General features: G+C 35.8%; 1 long non-coding RNA gene and 1 other non-coding gene across 6 annotated transcripts; both read right to left on the bottom strand.

The window, feature by feature from the left end:
* Positions 1-2,553: 2,553 nt before the first annotated feature.
* LOC120071392 lies at positions 2,554-17,435 on the bottom strand. 5 transcript variants are annotated; one of them, XR_005480235.1, is made up of 6 exons: positions 16,218-17,435; positions 15,988-16,049; positions 15,460-15,914; positions 15,076-15,143; positions 3,820-4,126; positions 2,554-3,660 (listed from the first exon to the last, which is right to left on the bottom strand). It is a non-coding gene; the product is annotated as an uncharacterized LOC120071392 (long non-coding RNA). The 5 variants fall into 5 exon arrangements; XR_005480234.1 differs by having other exon boundaries at positions 15,988-17,433; XR_005480233.1 differs by having other exon boundaries at positions 15,460-15,667; positions 15,765-17,043.
* Positions 3,859-4,022, bottom strand: LOC120072406. The gene has a single exon (XR_005480466.1). It is a non-coding gene; the product is annotated as a U1 spliceosomal RNA (small nuclear RNA).
* Positions 17,436-24,705: the final 7,270 nt, after the last annotated feature.

Here is a 24,705-nt window from a genome sequence, read left to right as displayed (position 1 = left end):
TCTTTATTGGAAAATTTCACAAAATGACCCAAAACTCAAATTTTTTTCTACCAATGACCTCTTCCCAAAAAATGTTCTACCACTGATCTTTTGCCTATGCGAAATTTCAAAATTACCCCCAATTTTAAAAAAATTTTCAGACCTTTTGGTGAACGCACGTCTCTACGAATACTTTACAATGATAGGGTCTCCCCTCAATTTCGTTCATTTCTTGCTCAAAATATCTCTTCGAAGCATTTTCTCTCGATTTTGCTCCCGTTTTCTCTCCGGAGCTGAGCATTCCTCGCAGGTTTCTCGCCGATCGTCTCTACGCACTTTCCACCGTCTTCATGATCTGAAAGGTATAAGACTCTTTTCCTTGAAGAATGCATGTTGATATTTGAGGTTTAACTATCTTTTAGGGTTTAATCATGTGTTCGTTCGTAATCGATCGTTGAGAGAATACTAACCAATCGAATAAAGAATACTAAGCGAGCATTTAAAGATGATCAGGTGAGCGTTTGGATATTATTAAGCAATCGGATAGAGATTACTAAGCAATCGTATAGAGAATACTAAGTGATCGGATCATTTAGGTTTAATATCGTGTGATCGTTTAGCTAACTGTTACGCGATCATTTAGATATTTGTTATGCGATCGTTTAGCTAACTGTTATGCGATCGTTTAGATATCCATTATGCGAGCGTTTGGTTAACTGTTAGACGATCGTTTAGACATTCATTATGCGAGCGTTTATCTAACTATTACACGATCATTTAGATATCTGTTATGCGATGGTTTAGCTAACTGTTACGCGATCGTTTAGATATCTGTTATGCGATTGTTTGGCTAATTGTTACACGATCGTTTAGATATCTATTATGCGATCGTTTAGTTTTTGTTATGCGTTTGCTTACTAATTTTTGCACCACTTTCTGTTAAGGGAGGTAGCAGATGCAAACCCAGATGTTATTTCATTCAACATTCTAGGGAAGAAGGTAACATTCTCCCAAGAGGATTTGAACTTGATAACTGGGTTGTGATCGACCAAGGAAACAATGGAAAGAGAAACAAGTGGTGAAGATGTGACGAAACAAGTGGAAACAGGGAATAAACTTGCAATAGCCTTTACAATTTAGATGTGACGATCTGATATAATCACTAAATTGGGAATGTCTCCTATCGAAGTCTTCAAATGAGTTATGAACCAAGTCCACGATGCATCGTTCTCACCATCTACAACACTGAAGGCGATAGGATATATGTTGTTATTGTCATCGATACACGTTGCTATTAACAACACACCTTTGCATTTCTCGTGCAAAATGGGTCTCATCAACAACGATTACTGGGCGAACGCAGTTTAGAGAACCCCTGATACACGAACCAAGTGCCATGAAGATGCACTTAAAGTATTTTCCGTCCTCTACTTCAACCTCTAATATCGTACCTGGATTTGCAAGCTTAATTGCCTCGTCATATGCCCTAGCAATAGCATATGATCCTTATGGTGACCCTTGTGCGAACACCAATCCATACTCTCTAGCATGATAAGCCTACCCATAACTTATGTTCACTCCATAATCTCGTCGGACGTTCTCAATTATATCCCTTGGGCGGTATGTTCGACCAACTTGTTCGTATTTGGACTTAATTAAATGTCCAATAATCTAACTTTTTGCTTGTCGATGATTACCAACTCTCATTTCAAGAAAATATGTTGTTCGCTTGGATATTTCGTCACTTTGATGGAAAATTTTCATTTTTTTTTGCATGGACCCTCCACTTGCATTCCTCCACCGAACACCGGATAGTTAGCAAGCTTTTGTTGATTTTTTTACACGGTAGTCAAAGTTTTTTCTTATTGCAAGTATCGATAATTTAACTTACAAATCATATTTCAAAAAGAAAATTTGACCGATCTTTATATCATTGTCATTCAGATAGTCATGAGGTATTGTCATGAGGTTGTCGTATGATGGGCCCTATGATGGTTTGGGTATATCAACGAATGGTTCGGTTGAAATGGTGGAATGCATTAGAATCAAAGGCATCACAACTGGTAGGATGGGAGCAAGTATGGTTGGAACATGGATGTTAGGTGTTGGAGAAGTTTGTGGTCCTAAAGATTGTCTATATCCATATTCAGTATCGAATTGTGAAGTACATCTGGGTTCATTGTTGTGACCAAACCAAGCTTCACTCCAGTCATCCCCCAAGTTACATGGCTCGATATGATCATCAAGTAAAGACATTGCATGAATATTGCGTGTCGGAATGGTTGCAAACCCATAATTTTGACTGGTTGAAATGGGTTGATCGGTTGGATTGCAATGCTGGTACATATTGTCCGTGTGTATTTCATGACTTTCGCAAGGTGTAACTGATACAAATAATGGCATCCGGGATACATCACTGCCTTCTAAAAAAAAGCTAAGGTCTTCATCATCGATTATGTCAATTGGGGGACCTGGGACCAATAAATTGGCAGATGTTGGTATCCTGCATACTTCATGAAAAGTAAATATGAGTTTAGAAATGCTTTTGATTTTTGCTTTTAGAACATTTCAACCTCCTTCCTAAAGAGAAGCGATTTTCATTTTTGTAAGTATCATGTTCATGAACAAACTAGTGCATAATTTCCCTTGCAAACAACACTCTCAAAATATTCTCCCAAATAATCCAATAAAAAGGAAAATACATCAGTCAAAATGGAAGGCTGGAAATGCCTTTTCCTCCCCGATTTAAGGAATTTGTTCTTAATGATCTTATCACTAAAATTGCATCCAACCAATCTGCAAATCTAGCATGAAAAACTCTTCAATTATCAGTCCAAAATCTCAGGAACAAATATCTCACAGAAGACCAGAATATAAAGTTTGCACTTCCGCTTCCATTTTATATAGACATGATGGAGAATACAGATCCCATGCCTCAACCTGGAATAAGATTTGGTGTCACAAAAGAAATGTCTGGCATTAATATCACTCAACTGGTTAAGCACCTCATAAGGTCAAACGGGGAATGAAAATGAACTTGACAAACATTATTGAAGATATAAGAACTTGCTTGCCATTTGAGAATTGTGGATAACTTCTAGTGTCATCCATCACAATCTGGAGATACAATACAATAGACAGATATCCTGCATATTACGAGAATTCTGAAGAGAACATTCAGAACCATCAATAATCTCAGCTTCCCATAAAGGATGCATATTATGAAGATTTTGGCAGCTTACTCACAAGAGTACATATATGAAAAGGAGAAACAATTTCATTCTTGAAATTTTGGTACAGATGAACCAATACCAATGGTATTAATGCAGAATGACTCGTTCCTATAAAATGAATTAATGCAAAATGACAGTCTTAGAAAAAATAAAATAAAAACTAAACTTACGTCAGAGCACTTCACCACTGCGTTAGTAATATCTCACCCATCGCGAACCCTATTACGAACGACTGATTGGCCCAATCATTAAAATGGATATCACATTAGGGCTCCAATTACCACTGCATACAGTCGGCAAAAAAGTTAGTTTTCATTCATTTTCGTTTTTACAAATGCCTCTTCCAATTCTAATTTTTCCTTATTTTGTTGCAGTTAAAACTAACAAATCCCCACATTGCACATGATGAACAAAAAGTCCTCCCTCCACGTTACGTTCCATTTACATCCTATTTGACATTTTAGGAGGAAAAACAAAAAAACCAACCTGGGGTCAGGAAATTTAACATACGCTAAATTGTAAACGAATGGGAACAGTGTTGAAGCAATTGTTTTAAAAGGCAAAGATGAAATTCACCTAACAGTAGTAAAGGAAAGAGAATAAATACCTAAAAGAAGATGAAGACATTGATAAACTGAGGAATTTGGAAGGGGCCGCGCGAACGCAGGCCCCCACTGCCACAAATTATGACGTAAGCTCTACCACTTTGGGCAGACCTTAGGCGAGCACCCCTCCGGTATGTGCAATGGAGGTCACCAACCTAGGCCATGGACCTTGCTGATCGCCCATAAACCCCGTCCAGGTAAGTATGTTCAAATGCTTGCCATTGTCCTCTATTAATAGCGCTTTGTGAAGTCCCTGCCGCCAGTTCCGCCGATGTGGGACTTCTCAATTATCTGCTCAGTTATTGTATGCTGTTGAGGTAAAAAAGACCAAAAATACTTTATCCGCGATTGGTTTTTAGCTTTTAGCTATTGTGATATTTTTTTCAGAAATATTTGAATTTTTTAATAAAGTTTGAAAAGTGAAAGTAAGTTCTTATAATGCTTGTTTTCAAACATTAAAAAAATTAGTCGACTAATTTATAAATATAGTAAAATATCCAATTGACACTGCCTATCAATATCCATCACGGTCTATCTCGGATAGATAGTAACATTTTGTTATATGTGAAAATATTTCTAACAGTTTTGTCATTTAAAACATTATTCTTCTTAGAAATAACACTTCTTAAAACTTCTTTGATAATCATTTTTTTTTTAAATTAAGCACAATTTAAAAGAATTCAAATTTTTCTTTCATTTTGAAAACATGGGTAAAAGTAGATAACGAAACAAATAAATTTTGAGGCTATTTAGAGCGTTGAGTTTGTTACCTTAGTATGTGGTTATTGTAATTTGTTGGGTTATAATAGTCGATAGAGTTAAATAATCTATGTTTGAGGTGCAAGTATGTTAATACAGATTCAAAAAGTTTGCGTTTGGGATGCGGATTATTTTAGTCTCAATTTAGGGTTTATATGTTTAGGTTGTTGATTTGTTTAACATGGAATTCTTAAGTATGAATTTAGGTTTTAGGATTATTTTCGATTTTTTTTTATTATACAAGTATTGATACATTAAATATCAATTTTTGTAAATATAAACAAAAACATTTGTTCCACAAATTTTAAAAAATGTTAGATTTTAAGTTGCTTTTTTCTCTATCCATTTGATCATTTTAGGGATGCACAAATATTGTTTAACATTCACAAAATATATGGGATCAAGTTAAAAATCCATATCATCGACTAATGGAGAAAACTCCATATTTGGAAGTGTACAAAAGCAACCAATACTCTAAGCACATTATATTGCACAAAAATGTAAATCTTGGCGTGATAATTGTCAGGTATAGGTCACCACCATAATTACACACAAAAAATATTGTCGACTTATGTAAAACTCGGATTTCAATTTTCCTACTTAAGCAAATAATTAAGAGAATTAACTAAGCATGAAATCCTATGATGAAAAGGAGGTAATTATAAGTGTTTGAATAGATTTTCCTTGAAAAGTATGGAGATAAGCCTTAACTAGTAGAAATTAGGCTAAGTATGAAGTCAAAAAGGAATCGTGCATTGGATGTTAATGGATGAGATAGGCTAAGTTGAAAAGAGTTAAGCATTGAAGCCAAGGGCAACCATGCGTAGAGATGGTGAGGTTTGGGCGTAAGTTGGCCGAAGCATTGGCGAAAGGCATTGCCAAGAATTGCTCATGCGTTGAGGCTGCAAGAGCCTGAGAGAGCGAGATAATAAGCGTAAGATGTGGGGATGGACGATCGTATAACTATGTGCGGGCGCTGAGTGATACGCTAGACGATCGTGTAGCTTCAGGCGACGCTAAACGATGTGAAGCGATGTGCTATACGATAGGTGATGGCACTACATGATCAGCATAAGTGCTAGACGATAAGCGTAGAAGCTGGATGATAGCGCTATACGATAGCACTAAACGATAGTACTAAGTGGGTGTTAGACGATAAGCTAAGCGCTAGACGATGCGTGGGCACTGAACGATAGCAATACACGATGACGCTACATGAAGAGCGTGAGCGCTACATGATAGACAGAGCACTAGATGATGGGAGTTTCACAATAGGCGCGGACGCTGGGCGATGGTGTTGCACGGTAAGCAGACGCTACAAGATGGAGCTAAACCATAGGTGCAGGAGCTATGCGATGGGCTATGCGCGAGATCGTTGATAGCGAGAGTTTACTAAACGATTGTGCTACACAATGGGATGTAAGAACGATACGATGGTCAAGCATGATATGATGTACAACACAACAAGGATCTGAGAGTTGTGGGCTGGAAAAGTTAATCGGACATATGGCTGTCTCTTATACACATCTAGATGTGTATAAGAGACAGATACGATGTACAACACAACAAGGATCTGAGAGTTGTGGGCTGGAAAAGTTAATCGGACATATGGCGATCGAAGGAAACGCCTGAAGACCATGCATATTGAGTTGGACGAAGGAGAATACATGCAAATCGGCCAAGTTAAGCTGTAAAAAGAGGAAGGAGACATTTCAAACAGGAGGTGGTGAGGTTGAGCGTTGGCAGATTGAAAGAAGAACGTTTGGACATGCTCAAAGGTGGAGGTGTCAAGCTAAGGTGAGGGGTAAAGTGCTTATAAATAGGGCAGAAGGTTTCATTTCAATTCACAAACATTTCTATTCTGAAAGACCACTTTAAAGGAGTGAGTGAGAGTAAATAAGAGAAATCTGAGCGTTGAATGGAGGAAAATCAACGCTGATCGGAGCGGTGGTCAAAACAGTGGCGTTGGACGGAGCAGAGTGTATGGACAGACGCTTGAGCCAAGTTCAAACGAGGTGTTATTCCAAACTACTCTTGCAAATCAGGTGGCTATTGAACCAAAAGCTTTTAAATTAAATGTAGTTTTGGTATGAGGGCTGCTATGAGGAAATTCTAACTCTAAGGCTATCAAATTTAAGGAAAACCAAGAGGTGTTAACTAGTGAAAAGACAATCGGGCCAGGTAGAGTGAACTTGAGACTCCAAACTTTCAACAGGGAATCTGTCACACCCCCTCCCAGATTACCCTTCTTAATCTAGAAGTGAATGTGACGACAGTAGTTATCAATCCTTTTGTGGCACTTACTGCCTAACTAACATCTGTAACCTGCTTAGATCCTTGGAGTACATATATAACATTCACCAAACTAATGAAACTTTAAAAATAACCTCAGAACACCAGGGATTAACAACAACATAATTACATCATATTAACACATACAGAGTTCAGCAGTCCAATATATTTTACTAGTCTCTAATATGAGCAACACATATGTACAGGCGTTTACAGAGTAAACACCTAAAACTTCTCTCTAGACTTTGGACTTTTAACTGGAGTCCTTAAGTGGCAGAGTAGAATGACAGCTAACCTCTAGAGAGATGACCACTATTTGGGAAAAGAAAAACATTTGAAAGAATGAGCTACTCGCCCAGTAAGTGACTTAATAAAAACATAAATTTCATGCTTAAACTGAAAGCTAGAAAACATAATTCTGGAACTAAAACATGGCAAACAACGTGTACATAAAACTTTCAAAACCATTGTATCTGAAAACATAGCTAAACTGATTCCCGGTTGAGAGAGAACCCTTTTGCTCGATCTCTCAACGTCAGATATCATGTTTAAGAGAGAACGCTTTTGTTCGATCTCTCAAACATAAGCCTGGGCATAGGTGAGAACCCTTTTGTTCAACACCTTCTAGCCAATGCTAAGAAAGAACCCTCGTGGTTCAATCTTATCGTCGGGTATCATGTTTAAGAGAGAACCCTTTTGTTCGATCTCTCAAACATAAGCCTGGGCTGGGGTTAAAACCTTTTGTTCAGCACTTTACAGCCAATGCTAGGAAAGAACCCTTTTGTTCAATCCTACTGAACTGATTAACTATCATATGTGCACATAGAGCAAATTGGATCCTGATGTCAAGGATCATAACTGAGGCAGCGTACCACTGCTTATCGCTGAATTGAGTGAATTATTTTGATACCTTCTCTAAGTACTTCAGTACCAGAATCATATCATAACTGAAACTAGGTAGTACAGCTCGAATACCTTCTCCTTGTACTTCAGTATTTAGCTAAAAATACCTGATAGGAAAACATTTTTATAAAACATCCTTACTAAAATCTTGATCTCGTAAATCATAGTTTTCATAAGAACATTATTTGCTAACACATGCTCAACAACATTAAGAGCACATATGCTTTAAAACATAATACAAATACTTGTAACATAAACATGTCATAGAATCTCCTTTTGAAAACTACCATGGTTCAACCATTGTACCAAAGCATATTTCATAAACTTTGTAACTAGCATGCATTTATAAACTTTAGAGAAATGCGTTGCTTGGAACTTCTTGTAAAATAACCAACATAAAAGTAAATGTCAATAAAGCATGGATTATTAAAATATTTATAAACCATTTATAAATCATTTATAGTCACTCACAGATCCTTCAAGTTTTCTTCCTTAAGGCTTGATAGGCTTTTCCAATGGGAGTTGAACCTACAAATATAAGCATACTACTTAGTGTTTACATTAGCCTTCCTTTTAGGCCTATTCAATAAATCAAGCTCACATGCCAAACCATCACATTGTGCCTCCTACCATTCACTTTGAGGGTCGGACACTTAGCAAATTTGGAGGGATTGGGTGTCAAAAGAATGCACCCTTTGATCGTCCAACTCCCCACACTTAGAAAAATTTTGGAGCATCAAACTGCAGATTCAATTCCAACAATTCATAACTAAATTTCCAGAACTGATCTCAAGAAAATTCCTTCTACAAACTTGCTTATAATCAAGTTAGAAACATTACCTTAAAATTTCAGCTCGAAATTCCTCGTCGTTTTATCTGGAGATTCAAAATTTCATCATTGGCCCTAATTCAAGGAGCTGCCTACTTGTTCAACCATTTCCAGTTTAATTTTAAAAAATATATAACTCGATTTCCAAGCCTCATCTTAAAACGATTCATCTACAAAGTTGTTTATAACTAAGTTTACAATATTACCTCAAATGTTTAGCTCAAAATCTTCTTGATTTGTCCTAGAGCTTCAATTCTTTATTGATGGCCTAGATTCACCTGAGAAACAAACCCATCGTCTTTATTTTGCTCCTCCATCCTTATTCCAGCAAGTTTTCCCTCCAACACAGCCACAGAAACTAAACGCACACAACTTTCAAATGCCACAAGAATTACACGAATAGTCTGTCACACCCCGCCCCAGATCACCCTCTTAGCCTAGAGAAGGGCGTGACTGCAGCAGTTATCAACCCTTAGGCTGACACTTACTACCTAAAAACTCTTGCGGAATAACTCTGATACCAACTACAAATTATATGCAACGAAACGGCTGTAGGCCCACAATTTATTAACTTAGAAACTTAATATGTTTAGAGTATTTACAACATTAGATTTACAAGTCCCAATACCCACAAACCCTAGTCCCTATATGAACAATAGTAACATGTGTACAATATTAACAGTAACCATCTAGCAAATGGTTACAAGCCTTTTCGTCCTTTAGTGGAAGAGTAGATACTGAGCTGTCTTCAGAGGATTTGACCGCTACTTGTGGGGGGGAGGGAAACAAAAACATTTGAAAACGGGGTGAGCTTACGCCCAGTGAGTGATCGAGAAAACATAGTAAATTCTCATGCATGATTTCAGTAATGAGTTTTTAACTGAAACATAAACTTTTACAGTACTTGTACTACAGCATAAACGTTTTCCAAGCGTAAAACATGTAAAGCTGTTTTAAACATAAAACAATAAAATCGTTTCTCATATCAAAGTACTTTATAACTGGTAAAATAATCTCAACACAGACTACTAATCCAGAGAGAACTCTTTTGCTCAATCTCTGACTTTATTCACCTGTGGCCACATTAGGTACTACTGCTCAAATACCTTCTCCTTGTACTTCAGTATCAAGCTACTAGGATACCTTCTCCAACGTACTTCAGTATCCCGTTCGCTTGGTACCTTCTCAAACGTACTTCAGGACCAATAGATACCTTCTCCTTGTACTTCAGTATCAAGTTGGGTGGATGCCTTCTCCTTGTACTTCGGCATCGCATTTTACCAAAACTATTTATAAACAACTTTTCTCTTTAAAGCATGTACAGTATAACACATATACAACATGGCTTTAAAGATGATAACGCATGCTGGATAAAATCAACATATGTAAATAGTTTTTCAACAATATGCATGCGTTCAAATCACAATTCAAACTTGCTTGGAAACCACTTTATAAAACTAGTAAGCATGAGAATATTTTCGCTAACATGCTTTTTGTAAAATGTTTGTAATTAAACCAGTTTAAAACGTTTTAGTTCGAAAACATTTTAGCCACTCACCTTGAATTCTTAGGAACTTGTCACTCTAGTAGCTCCTCGGGTCCCTTTTTCACCCCTAGAATCCAGATTCAACTTACATCTTAGATTACTCATGGTTCCAAACCTTATTTGGAAATATTTCTTTCTACAAACTTATTCTAAAATTTCTTAGGAATCTTACCCTAAACTTTCAGCTCATAATTTCTCATGGTTTGGCTGGAATCTCAATATCTCCAAGACTGGCCTAGACTGATCTGACAGTCTAACCTTCTGCCTTCTTCTCAACCTCCAGCCCAGTTGCTTTGAGCTTTTTCCTCCGGAAGCCCTACTATGAAAACTAGACTTCCAGAGATTTCAGATGGCTTTTGAATCACTCCAAACGCACGAATAGATTGGAAGATCTCCTCATCCAAAATTGACACATTCCCTCGAACCCTCACTGCCCTCTACTTTCTCTACGAAATTTATGATTTTTTTGTGATTTGAAAATGAAATTCCAACTCCCTATTTATAGGCATTCAAATTGCTCGTGGAATTGACATCACCTACTTGGCTGCATGGCCAAATGTTTAATCCTTCCATTGTCAATGTAAGCTGACTTCACCTTGGTTCAATGTGTTCTTCTCAAACGCATCCAACACAATTTCTTAGGGTTTAAGAATTTCTCTTAATTGGACACCTAGATTTTAGTTGACGTTTGCCCTTACGTCTTCAAGCTTTGTTTGTATTCAAATTAGGGTTTTTAAATGCATAATCTACCCCAACGCGTCCGAATACATCGCCCAAAAGCTTGCTCGGCCGTTCAATACATAAGCGAGGCGTGGGCGTGACGTTCTAATGCAGCACCGGACAAGGCATGGCTGACGCACATGTTACTCTCGCTCTTTCTAACATTTTAGCTCAAAATCTCACTCTCTCCCTTTCTCGTTGGTCTTGCTCTCTCCAATCTCGCTCTCTCCCATTTTCTTTCCATCTTTCTCTCTAATCTTTCTCTCCAACTTATCTCTCCAATCTTTCTTGCTCAAAATCTTGCTCTCAATGATCTCGCAGATCTCACTCTCAACGATCTCGCTCTTAGCTACTGCGAACATTGTTTGTCTCCGTGCAATTTCTACACGATTATGCCACTTGTCACTTGCCTTCCAGTGCTTTGTGCACAACACGCATTTCACATAAATTTTCCATACTTAGCCAATTTTTCCCAAATTTCCCAAACTCAATGTCCATATTTTTCTTTTCAAATCTCTATTCCTTCTTCACCATTTCACACTAACTTTCTCATCAACCTACTTATTATACAAATTTCATTACAATTTCACCAATTAAAACCCAACTTATTTATACAAATTTAAATAGGGACATACAATTAAGTGAAAAATTAAGACAATTTAAATAAAAAAACACACTTAAGTGTAAAATTGGGATTCGGGGTTTACATAGCCCAAGTAATTTGTTCAAAACAATTAAATGAAGTCGGCCTTCCTACTTACCACCGCCCAAAATCCTGCGTGAAATCTTCTTGGGCCACTTAGTCCACTAATGAAGATTAATGGCTGAGATTTAATTAAGCCATTTTCTTCCCACTCCATCATAGCATAATTCAGCATTAAATCTCATAGAATAGCATGGTCTCCTCTTGGTTTCCCATACTTAGCCAAAATTTGACCATTCTTTCCTACATAGCTATCTGAGAGTTCTCTTGTTCTTTAGTTTACTTTCTTTCTCCATCACTCCTAACCAAAACATAATCTCATTAAAACTCATTGGAAGACATCACATAACTTACACTTGCTTACTTAAGGTAATTAGGGTTTGGGTTTTACAGAATCTCGAGGCAAAACTTTAAGGTAAGCTAGTTAAGACATTTTCAAACATTTTTATAAAAGAAAATTTCTTGAGGTAAGGTCCGGAATGATGGGTAATATGAACTTGAAATTGAATCTGAAATAGAATTCAACAGGAGATCAAGGGAAACCGAGTGAACTGGGAAGGAAAAGCAATTCCAGCAGATCACTGTGAGTGGTTTCTTTTTTTAGTCTTTTATCATATTTTGAATTAATATGCTACTGTTTGTGAATGAATGCTTATACCATGAGATGAGCATGGGGTTGGGATAGTCAGGGGGTCAAACGAATCTAACGCCTGAGCCGAAGATGAGTTCTCACAGGATGGTCAAGGGACCAAGAAGTCTAGTTCGTGAGCCTATGGGGGCAACCTTTGCATGGGATGGTTAGAGGGCCGACGGGCCTAACTTCTGAGCCCATGAAAGGAAGGACTATGTGTACATAAGTTAATGAACGTTTATAGACGTGAAATGTTAACTATCTATCGTACGTGTAGGTAGGTTTGCGAAAAGCTTCATTCAAGATGGAGGTTTGCGTAATAACCTCACGTTATGATGTTATAAGTCGAGATTGACTTATAATTACGATTCCAGTCACTGGGCTTCAAAAGCTCATGTTTTATTTTCATGTTTTCCTTGCATATAGCAGAAGAGTCCAGGTTGTAGGGAGTGGTCGAGGTCTGCCACAAGATAGAATTATTACTAGAATAAAAGTTTGTAGTCAGGATGGGACTATTGTTGTAAAATATAGGTTAAAAACTTGTAAACTGATTTCCTAAACAAAGTATGTGATTTCATCAATTCCATTAAGTTTTCGGCTGCAATATTAAATGTTTTTAAAAGGAAACTAGTAATGAATGGGCAATAAGTGTGCTTAAAGAGTGCTATCGGTTGTCATCATGCCTTCTCTTAGGTAAGAGACGAAATCTGGGAGGGGGTGTGACAACTTAGTTACATAATTTAAAAAAAATGATGGTAGATTATCATTCAAAAGTAATTAAAGAAGAAAGATTGATCAAGAGTGTTTTTTGAGGAGGAGCTTGCAATACTAAAATAAACTATTATATTATATGAATTGAATTAAAATGCATAAATTGTTGTAAAAGGTTCTTTGGAAAATTTCTTATCTTATTCTCTAGTTCAAATTTATGAATGACATTCTTTTAACATATATACACATTTTTCTTACTTTAAATTTTGATGAGACCTATGAAACAAGTTATATATTAAGGTATGTTGTAAAGAGCAATCGACGCTTAGGAAACTTGAGAGCTTAAAGCAATAGAAAGTTAGACGTGTGGCAAGTTGGAAGAGGGTAGAAAATTTCCTAAGTATGGAAAGGGATGCTCTCGGGTGAAATAAGTGGAAGTGATACTTAGAAGAAATAAGAGAGTTTGAGGGTGGTTTTGCCATGCCATGCGTTCAAGGTTTGGAAGAGGAAAAAAAAAAAAAAAGACTAAGTGTGAGGCTTGCATTGAGAGCCATGAAGAGGTTAGTAGAGCCTACCAAAGGAATGACTATCGAGGATGTGTTAGCTTCACCAGAGGTTAGTGAAAGCTAGGGCATGTGGTATGCGTGCAGCCAAACTTAACTAATCGAAAGGTAAAAACTGGTTAAGGATGGTAATGCACTGAATACCTATGTACTGGGGATGCGTTGAGTAAAAAGGAATGTGATGATGTGTTGAACTAAATTTGGACTTAGTATATGTTAAAGTTGAATAGTGAAGTTAAGCTCAAAAGGGAGCTAAAGACATTAACCAAAGGCTCTTATTATTTTTAAAGGACAAACGCAGATAGGGGAGGCTTACAACCCTTTGAGGAAGTAATTCAAAGACAGTTAGTGACTAGCTTTCAAGAGTTTACTAAGTGTTTTACTAACCCTTTGTGTAAATGTCACTTAAAGTTTTTGGAGCATTGTCTTTAGATGTCATGATGTCTTTAGATAGATTTTGTAAGAGAGAAAGAGATGAAAGATAGAGAGATTCCATTAACTGTGTTAATCTGTTTGACTAAATTTTTAGAGAAATTTGAACTTTGTATTTGTATTAATTTCTTCAGTATAGTAAGTACAGTCTCTAAAACATAATTCTTTGATGCTTTCTCTCAGAAAATAAAATTTGATCTGTAAGCTTATTGATCTCCTTGGATGATCGACCTTTGAGCTTGATGATCTTCTTAGAGGATCAGCCTTTGGCTTGTTGATCAACTTGGATCGGCCTTCACTAGAAGAAATTTGGGCTTTAGTGTCGATTTTAAACCGACATTAAAGGGCTTTAATGTTAGTTGGCAACCGACATTAAATATAGTGTTATTAAAGCCCTTTAATGTCGGTTTTAAACCAACATTAAAGGGCTTCAATAACACCAATAACACAGCCTTCAATGTCGGTTGCAACCGACATTAAAGGTCTTTAGTGATTAAAGCCTGTCGGTTGAAACCGACATTAAAGATCTTTAATGTCGATTGCAACCGACATTAAAACCTTTTTTTTTTTAATTCTTAACCGACATTGAAGCCCGAATCTGTCAGTTTTATCAATTATTGTCCGTTTTTTAAAATTCCCTTGCCAAATCCATTTTTTGGGTAAAAAAGTATAACATGACACATCATCATTGAACACTATGGCTATGACATATTATTCATGTATGGATTGTAAATCTATTACATTTAATCCGCTATGGCTTTATTGTTGTGAATGGATGTTTGTGATATCATAGTAAGGGCAATAGAATCTTCCATGTAAGTTTCATTAGCTAAAGCTTTATCTGCTATGAGTTTCTTGTAACTAGAGCTCAAGCCACCCTACACCAGAATTCATTAAGAAAATGATGGTTATCTGTGTCTCTCAAGGACCCTCTCAGTGCCACATCAGAACCTTGTAAAAGAAACTACAACGTGATTCTAATCAAAAGAGATGAGTTAAGAAAGAAGCTTTATAAGACTACCACCTTGAGCACCACAAAAGGTTGAAAGAGGGCAATAAATTGGGGTGGCTTTTTGCCTTGAACGACTCTACCAAAAGAAAAAAGCATATGATAAAGAAATTCCCAAAGATAGAAACTATTTATCACGTATACTTTATGTTTATGGTACCTAAACAAGTCTCCTTTCAGCGAGTTGGACATTGTATTCGTCAACCGTGTAGCCATCTTTTGATCTTCCTGAGGTTTGAAATAATATAAAATGGTTTAACAGCAATAAAAACATATGTTTATGTACAAGCACTTAAATATGTCATGATATAAAAATGTAAGGAATGAGAAAACATCCCTACACTTGTTTACAAGCAATGATTCTTTTACAAGAATCAAGAGTACTTTTATTAGATCAAGGAAACCATCTTCCATTATTCCCTTTCTTAGAGAATCAGCACTAGCTATTCAACTGAATTGGCAAGTGTATCACCACATTCCAAGTTTAAGTATGTAACTTACAATAGTTAGATTTTCTCAAAATAAACCCTAAATGCTAACTAACCTCGATGCTATCCTTTCCAAACCAAGAGCACAAGAAATAATCATCTTTCCTCTCACCAGAGTGATAGGTGCAAAGAATGATGTAGCAGTCTCCACTATAAAATTTACCAATATCCTCTGCAAGCAATATCCTCTCCCTCCAGCAACGGTGGAACTTCCTCATTCACTGGTGCACATTTTGTTAATCCCTTGAGATCGAGATCTTGTTGCTTCAATAGAGTTGTTTACAAAAAGAGTACCATTTTGAATAATAATTAAAGCAAGCAGAATAAAAAACTCATTTTATTAATTAGATGTGGTAACTACCAGCTACTATCCTCTTCCTTCCTCAGCACCTATAGTCACTGATCCAACTGGCCAGGACTCGAAGTTGGACTTAAAAGAATGTGTTTCATAGCCTTGTATAACCCGAGTCACACGAGTTGCCTTTGGCTTATTCTGGCTGGCAATAAATTCCTAAATATAAAGTATTGTTTGATAAATCTTGTCCATAACTTTAATTACTTGAAATTTTGGCACAGAAGATTACCTCAACTACTTGAATTGTTGCTTTTCGCTCCTCTACTTGCATCACTCTTCCAACCCAAACAACTATTTCAGCACCATAGTCCAGAAGATAACACTTATTATTTTCCAGTATGCTTAGGCTAACAACTACCCACATCCAAATTGCTAATTTTTGCCAACTACAGCAGCAAACTTCCAGTACACAGTAAAAACACATCCAAATGAGATACACCAAATCACAGTAAAAATTACCTTCTCAAGTGTCTCCTTAATTGCTTCATCACTCAGCTTCTCACTCCTACCTTTCTTAAGGATGTTATCACAAAAGGTAGCAAGTAATTATGCACTAGAACTTCAAGTAATTCAACAAATGTATCATATACAACAAAACCATTAATCAAATCGAATTTCAAAGGCCATAGACACATAAAAAGGCCAAAATCTAGGAGCAAAGAGACATATTGGAGTGAAACCATAGCTGGCTTTTATTGAGACATTTACACAAACAGTTGAGAGGCGTAAACATAAGAACAAAAATTTCATGCCAAAACACATAAAGTAACAACATGCCTCCAACATTGAGACATTTTCTTTACAAGTTCACAAGGTTCTCAACCCCTTTCTCATAAAATCTCACCAATGCATGATTTCTACCATATAATCCTAAACCATATCTCATATCAAAACACATAAAGTAACAACATGCCTCCAACATAATCATATGCATAACCAAACATTCTCAACAAGTCAACAAAGTCATATGCACCATATCACTTAATAACTCATTCACACGTAAGCTATTACACTACTACATGACATCATAACATGCTATTATTTAGCCAAAACACATGATTCAAGATGATCAATATGTAGTCATAAATAATATATAAATTACAATAGAAGACCAAAACATGCTAGCACACAACAAATAGACTCCAGAAGTAGAATTCCACTTGCACGACGCATATAAAAGAACTTATAAAATATTTGAAAGACTCCCAAAGAAATTTTAAATCTCAATTCGGACACTTTGAATCAAGTCTAAAAAAAATAGTCTCATATTCTTGCTGAAAAGTATTCGAAGAGTTTTGAAACTATTCTGAATCCAAAAGAACCCAAATCTTTGCTTGGTGGTGTCCGAATTTGCTTAATCCTTGTCCAATAGAAGGAAAACTTTGTTGTAAGCTACTGTGAGAGTCCTAAATAATGTTGAAAAAGAATTTATCACCGTTGACTGCTAATGTCGTCACTATACTAAGACTGTAGGGTTTTAGGGTTGCAGGGTCCTCAATCGCTAGCCGTTGCACACTAATGTTATCGATGTGTGTTGGAAGAATATTTGGGTTAGTGTGGCCTACCAGAATCACAATACCATGAATACAGCTTCCAATAATAAACATACCATGTCTTCCACCTATGAATTTATCCACAAACAAGAATCACAATACCAGAACCAGACTTTCATAGAATACTTACACCAAGCTATCATTTCTCTCATTCACAAATATCAATTATTACTAATTCCATGAATAAACAAGAATCACAATACCAGAATCACAATACCATGAATACAACTTCCAATAATAAATTGATCATGTCTTCCACCTATGAATTTATCCACAAACAAGAATCACAATACCAGAACCAGACTTTCATAGAATACTTACACCAAGCCATCATTTCTCTCATTCACAAATATCAAGCTAAAACAGGATTTTCAAAACATTCTCATCAATAAATCCAAGCTAAAACATATTTTTGATATAAATTTCCAACGAATCATAATATTAAAAGTACCATAAATGCCCATGAATCAGTGCTAGAAAACTGTCATCAAAACTACAATTTAATTACTCTAAAAACAAGTCATGCCCATAAAATCAGGTAAAACTGCAAAGGTCTATTTTCAAGGAAAGTAGTCACTCACAGTCAAGGGCGAGAACTGTTTAGGTTGTAAGCTTTCCCAATCTCCGTTTTTCCTAAAATTGTTCAACCAATAAAATTAACACCATTTTTCTATTTCAAACACCTTGTTCATCAGTGTTTTGACTTTTTTTTCTTTTTTGTTAATAATTTGAATGAGTAGCTGGCTTACTCTTTACATTTTGGTCATAAAATCCACCTTGAATGAAATGATACCTGTAGGAAGCTTTGGTTATCTCGAAGCCAGTTTTAGTCATTATCAACCTTGATCTTGGATATTATCTTGTTACATTACCAATTTAGCTTCAAGTAGTTGTTGAATTAAGGTTAAACTTTACTCTGACCCACATGTGTTCCAGGAAAATGGGTAATAGCTTGAAACTGGCTGTGGAATGAGCCAAGGATGTTTTGTCTTTTGAAAAATGGTGTTTGTTTCAATGGATTAGACCTGTCTACGATCTCCTCCTTTAAAACAGTCTTATTAAAGTTGCATCAACTTTTCTTTTGGTTGTGTGTATTCTCGTTTCATAATGACAGTGATTTTGATCCATTCAATCCAAATCTGAACGAAAATTGGTTTTCTTTGTGGGGGGAATTAATTTGAATCCAAATTTATAAATTAATGACAGTGATTTTGAACCATTCAATCCAAATCTGAATGGAACACCTATAAAAAGATAACAAATGCAACAATGTCAAAATAAAATAAATAAATAAATACAGATCTGTAACTTACAATGATCGACGACAGTAAGGTGTACTCGATGGCTGCAGCTTGTTCAACGAATGACATGAAAAAATCTGTAACCCAGTTTTTAAAATTAAAAAAGGAAAAAGAAAAAAAAGAAATCTAAGATTAAACTTACGTTTCAACCAGTAGCAGTTGACGATCTCATTGGCAGCGGTGGCAGACGATACGACCGAGCAACAGCAGTAGCGGATGAACACCACCTGTAGTGGATGATCTTCAGATGGTTTATGAATATCAAAAATAGCGTGCTTCTGCTAAAAACAGACCATAGATGGACGACACCAATGTTGGACGACCACGGACGGATGGCACCATGAACGAACGACTACGGACGAACGGCGGATAACCATAGACAGACGATGGGCAACCTGATTTGCACAGCCAAACTTGGACCACGGACAGCCTTTCGCATGACCAAGGCTTAGGGTAAGAGAGAAATGAAATGGTTTCGCGGTGCGAGAATGAAAATAGAAAAATTAGGTCTTTTTCATTAAAGTAAGAAAAAGAAATAATAAATCAGACCTCCGACATTAAAGATCCGTGTTTTTTTTTTAACCGACATTGTATCTCCAGTTTCACTTTTTCCAATCGACATTAAAGGCCAAAATTCTTGTAGTGCTTCGACTTGTTGATCAACTTGGATCGGCTTTTGGTTTGTTGATCATCTTAGATCAGCCTTTGGAGCTTTAAACTTCTAGTCTTTAAGCTTGAGAGCTTCCGTCTTCAGAATTTGAGAGCTTTATGGCTCTAATCTTTAGATCTTGAAAGGATTTATATTCTTTTTTATAGATAAAACTAACATGCATCGGAAGAAATCATAATCAATACTTAATTTGAGTTTATAAAGCATGCTAAAGCAATTTTTGCAGAAAAGAGGGTTTCATGTTTCAATACCTTTGAGGAATAGCTGAAAACTTCTTCTCCTCTACGAATTGGGTCTTCAAATTGATAGTAGACCACCACAATGATCTTCTCTACTAATCTTCAACTTGAATTGAGAGGTAGAATTTCAGATTGAGCTCAATCTTGGGTTAAGAAACAAGAAGGTTTATGGAGAGCAAACTGAAAATTTTCCAAATGCATGAACTAACTCCAAATATGAAAATTTGAAATTTTTAAACAACAAATTCATGCAAGCACATAGTTCATCAGCTTGATGACAGTTCAACAACCAATAACAAAGTGGACTTAGGTGTTAATTAGGGGTTAATCCACCTCAAACTTTAAAATGTTGGAAAATTCCACTAAATGGAATTTTCCAATTCTTCATTTTCTTTTCCTATTTTGTTTTTATTTAATTTTCACTAAAATTAAATTTAAAAAAAAAAAAATCAAACATGATTTTGAATTTTCAAAATTGAAATCATTTTATTTAAATAATTAATTAAACACCTAATTCATACATGAATCTTATTCATTTAAATTAATATTTAAATATTTTAAATTCTCTAATTTGTTTAATTTTAACAAAAATTAAACGTTTTAATTATATCGAATATAATTAATCAAACCCTAAGTCGAATTTGAACACTTCAAATTCAAAACCTAATTTCGAATTTGAACAATTCAAATCTCCTCAATTCATTATTCCAAGATATATATTTTATGAGCTAGTAGATGGACCTTATGGACCTACAAATCATGAGCTCCAGTGATTTGAGATTAATTGGCTAAACTCTTTAGATGAAATTTAATTAATATTTGTTAACTACCGAGACACACCACTATAGCTCAATAGTTGCACTCCTCTCACTGTAGATATATTTATGTCCATTTTAACCATAATCAGTAAGTCGATCCTTCAAAGGTCTTTCATATTTTCAGCTAGGTCAAAATTACCGTTTTACCCCTTTAAACACGCCTTGCTCTTTAAGCTCACGCCGATCCTCTGTTGAAAAATTTGGTTTATAGTTCAACTTATAAACGATATCCCTCTCAATCATGAGAGGGCGGGGCCCCATTGTTCAAAACCAAGAATCAGTGCTTAAGAGAACAATATATTTGCTAACCCTAAATCGGGTAGAAGTAAATTCCATTTTGCAGAACTATGTTCCCAGCTATCTATCTGGTCTTATCCTCAAAATGGGAGGCTTATTGAGTAGTGTTGTTGGACTACTCTCACCTATGCAGATCAAAGGATAATCCCGAATAAATAGGAGTTCATAGTTAATTTAGGATTAAGATCGAGTTACCCTAGGTTAGTGAGTTTGAAATAGTCAGTTTTAATAGTAAACGGTCATTATAAAAAAAGTGACTATTTCGAGGTCTGGTCTTATGTAAACTCAATGCATAAGATGCCCTCACTGACATGTCTCCACATGAATGATTTTGGGATCACCTCATTTGTATTAGTATACAAAATAGGCTGCATCCAATAGTGTTACTAGGATGAGGTACCCAATCTCATCCATATACTTATAGACCATTTTGGCTATATACTAAAACTTGATCCTCTTTATGTCGCCAAATAAAGTTAAATTATAGTCATGGATTCGTTTATTGGATTTTTATAACCGAATGCAATATCAACAACAATTTATTGAATAAAATACTCAATAATACTTTTATTGAAAAAAAGAATATGTTAATAGTATGTACGGACTGCGAGTTTAGGACATTCCCTAGATCTTCACAGCTCGAAAGGAGTTATATTCTTCAAGTCTTTCGAGCTTTAGTCTTTGTAACTTCAGATCTTTAGAGCGCTTTGACCTTCAATTCTTCCAGCATCTAGAAAGCTGTAAACTTGAGATCGATCAGAGCTTTACTCGTCTGGAATTCAAGGAAGTTTTCTTCTTCCACGTCTTCAATCTTCAGAAGGTTATAATATTGAAGTCGATCAAAGCTTTAGAGTCTTAAATATTAAGAGCTTCAAGTTTTCAGAGTTTTAGTACTTCGTCATCAATGCTTCCAACCTCCCCCTAAATGAAAGAGCAATGCCTAAAAGAGGATTTCCATGGGCTTTAAGTGAGCATGGGCCCATTGTTGTTGAGCCAAATCTTTAATTTGGCTCAAATTTTCCACGGGCTTGAATTGGGTTGAATTCGAGCGACTTTAATTACTCAACCTGATCCAACCTATAATTTCCATAATGGGCCTGGGCTTTCGTTGATGACCTGGCTACATGTGGTTAGCTGAAATTTCTCATTCGACAACCCAAACACCCCCTCAGTTTGGTAGAAAATCTGAAAGCAGAAATTTAAATACAAGTGATCCAATTAAAATAGAGTTGTATTCCATATTTTCACATGTGTTTGGTATCAAATTCAAACATTGCATTCAAATTTAAACAATTGTTTAAAATGTGTTTAATACTATATTTATAAATCATAATACAAGTTGTAGTCACCCACTAATATTTCGTTGACAAAAAGCTATCATTAATTTATTTATGAATATGATTTATGTTGAAAAAAAATTATATAATTATTATTTTGCAGTGTTATATAATTTATAATATATTACATAACACATATATTATTTTTTAAAAAGTAGTGTGAGTTTATAACATAACATACTATATTTCTAAATGTCTTTATATTTATTTAATACAATTCCGCATTTTAGAAATTTAAAATTCAAAATCTGAGTATAATGAAAACATTAAGATATTGTTTTCAAAAGTTACACTATCTGGATCCCAGAATCTTATTTTTTTAAAAAAGTGGAGTGAGTTTATAACATGACATACTATAAATGTTTTTATCTTTATTTAATATAATTCTGCATTTTAAAAATTAAAAATTAAAAAATTGGATATAATGAAAACATAAAAATGTTGTTTTCAAAATTTGCACTATTTGGATAACAGAATCTGAATAGTTTTCATAAATAGAATTTGGGTAGACTGTCAAACACATTTGATGAACTTAGTGAATCAGAAAATATAAAATAGAATCCGGATTTTCTACCCAATAGACCTAAACTTTTCAAAACAAAGTTAAAAAATTATCTATAATCCCTCATCTCCCTTCCATCTCCCATTTGCTTCAATATATGGTTTATGTGGTCTAGCACTTCCCATTTCTCTTTTTATCCCCCTTTCTTCTTAATTAGTATATCCTCTTACATCTTCCTTAATCTTTAAAACTACCTCCATTCAAATTAAAGTATATATACTCTTCACCACGATCAGATCGTAGTATTTTTATCTTCTTACCTAACAAGTCTTCAATTTCAACCTTATACTCCTTGAACTTGTCAAGGGCTTCAGACTTACATTGCATTAGGTAGAGATACCCGTACCATGAATAATCATCTATAAAAGAGATGAAATATTCATACCCACCTCAAGCCTTAACATTCATCGGACCACAAAGGTTTGAATGTACAAGCTCCAAGGCTTTCTTTGCTCTGTAACCTTTTCCAGTAAAAGGTCATTTGGTCATCTTGCCTTCGAGGCATGATTCACACACTGGCAAGAAGTTTTCTTCTAAACTCTTTAGAAGTCCGCTTTTTGCCAACTGCTCAATCCTATTGAGGTTGATGTGACCTAACCTTAGATGCCAAAGATGGGCATTTTCCTTAGTAGAAACCTTTGGTCTTTTAGCTGTTGTTGTTGTAGTGAACATTTCAGTATTAAACAAGGTCTTTATGACTAATGGCCTTAGTACATATAAGTTACTTTCCATTGAACCATAACCAATCTCCATTCCATTCTTGAAAATAAAACACTTTATTCTAAAAAAAGAAGATGGTATACCTTTGTTCAATGAGACAAGAAATCGAGATTACGTTCCTCTTATTATGAGGAACTACGAAAACATTATCCAGTAACAGATAACGTTTCTTGTCAACAAATAACTTCAGTCTGCCTACAGCAATAGCTGAAACAACCTCACCATTACCGACTCTAAGAGTCATCTCTCCTTGTGGCAACGTTTTCCAGGAACTAAATCCTTGGTAAAAGGAACTGACATGATTGGTAGCACTCGAATCAAGGATCCAGGCAGAATCATCATTCTCTACCAAACACGTCTCCAAGATCAATAAATCAGATTTACTCTCTGTCCTCCTCTTTTGAAAAGTAGTTGGATTAGTGTCAGAACAACTGACACTACTGGTTTCGTCATCCATCCCTTTGTGCTCGAAAAATAAGAATTGATGTTCAAAAAAATCTTGCAACGAGTCCATGATCTCGCATGCAATGACCATATTCTCAACCCTTTTCGCCAAAACATCAAGTATGTTAGCCAAAATGTGAAGTCGGGCCAATGAATTAGCCTTCATCCAAAACTCATATGCATTACGAACACTTTGCGGTGCATCAAGGGTCAGGACTTGAGGACATCCCTCAACCATGAAATATTCAAGGTCGTTTGCCACGAAATACATTTTACACGATTATTTCCACTATATGTAATCGGTCATATTAAAGGCACTAAATAGAAATACTAAAGAGTTGCTAAAAAGAAAAATACATTAACTTACGTTAGGTTTTAAGCAAATACCTGTTGTATAACAAACAACATCCAATAAGGTTTTAGCAAAACTAATATGAACCCCGTGTGACATCTAGTTTCGCAATGACGCTTCAAAGGTTTAGGATAAAAGTCGTCGAAGAGAGGTCAATTATCCCTCCTCTGAATTGAGAAGTTCTCAACCAGTCATTAATACCAGAACAACTCTTATTCCTATAACGACTAGCCATCATTGATTTGGTCAAGAGATCATTAACTTACTTAAAAATCTCCCGTAAGTGTGACCCGCCATTTTAGGCCCTAGAGATCCGCCCCAAGCAGCCAATCCGAAGGGGAAAAATCCGATTGGGGAAAAACCTAAAGTAACCCTATCCATTTTCTGGAGTTCACCTTGATCTTGACCAACTACACAAAACCCATCCGAAGGGGGATGCTCCCAGGGCACCACGAGGGAGTACAGGATGATCTCACGATGTGAACCAATGATAAAGATCGTAGGACGTGTTGACACACACCTTTCACCCACTTACTATAAACACTCTCTCCGTCCACCTTGATATTGACTAATGCAAACACCATCCGAAGGGGGATGCTCCTAGGACACCACGAAGCCAAGCATGAATCTCACGATGTGAACATACAAGGAGAA

This window comes from Benincasa hispida, chromosome 2 (genome assembly GCF_009727055.1).
Source record: "Benincasa hispida cultivar B227 chromosome 2, ASM972705v1, whole genome shotgun sequence".
Classification (NCBI taxonomy): domain Eukaryota; kingdom Viridiplantae; phylum Streptophyta; class Magnoliopsida; order Cucurbitales; family Cucurbitaceae; genus Benincasa; species Benincasa hispida.
Note: the sequence above shows the minus strand (reverse complement) of the source record. Positions and strands in the feature narration are given on the sequence as shown.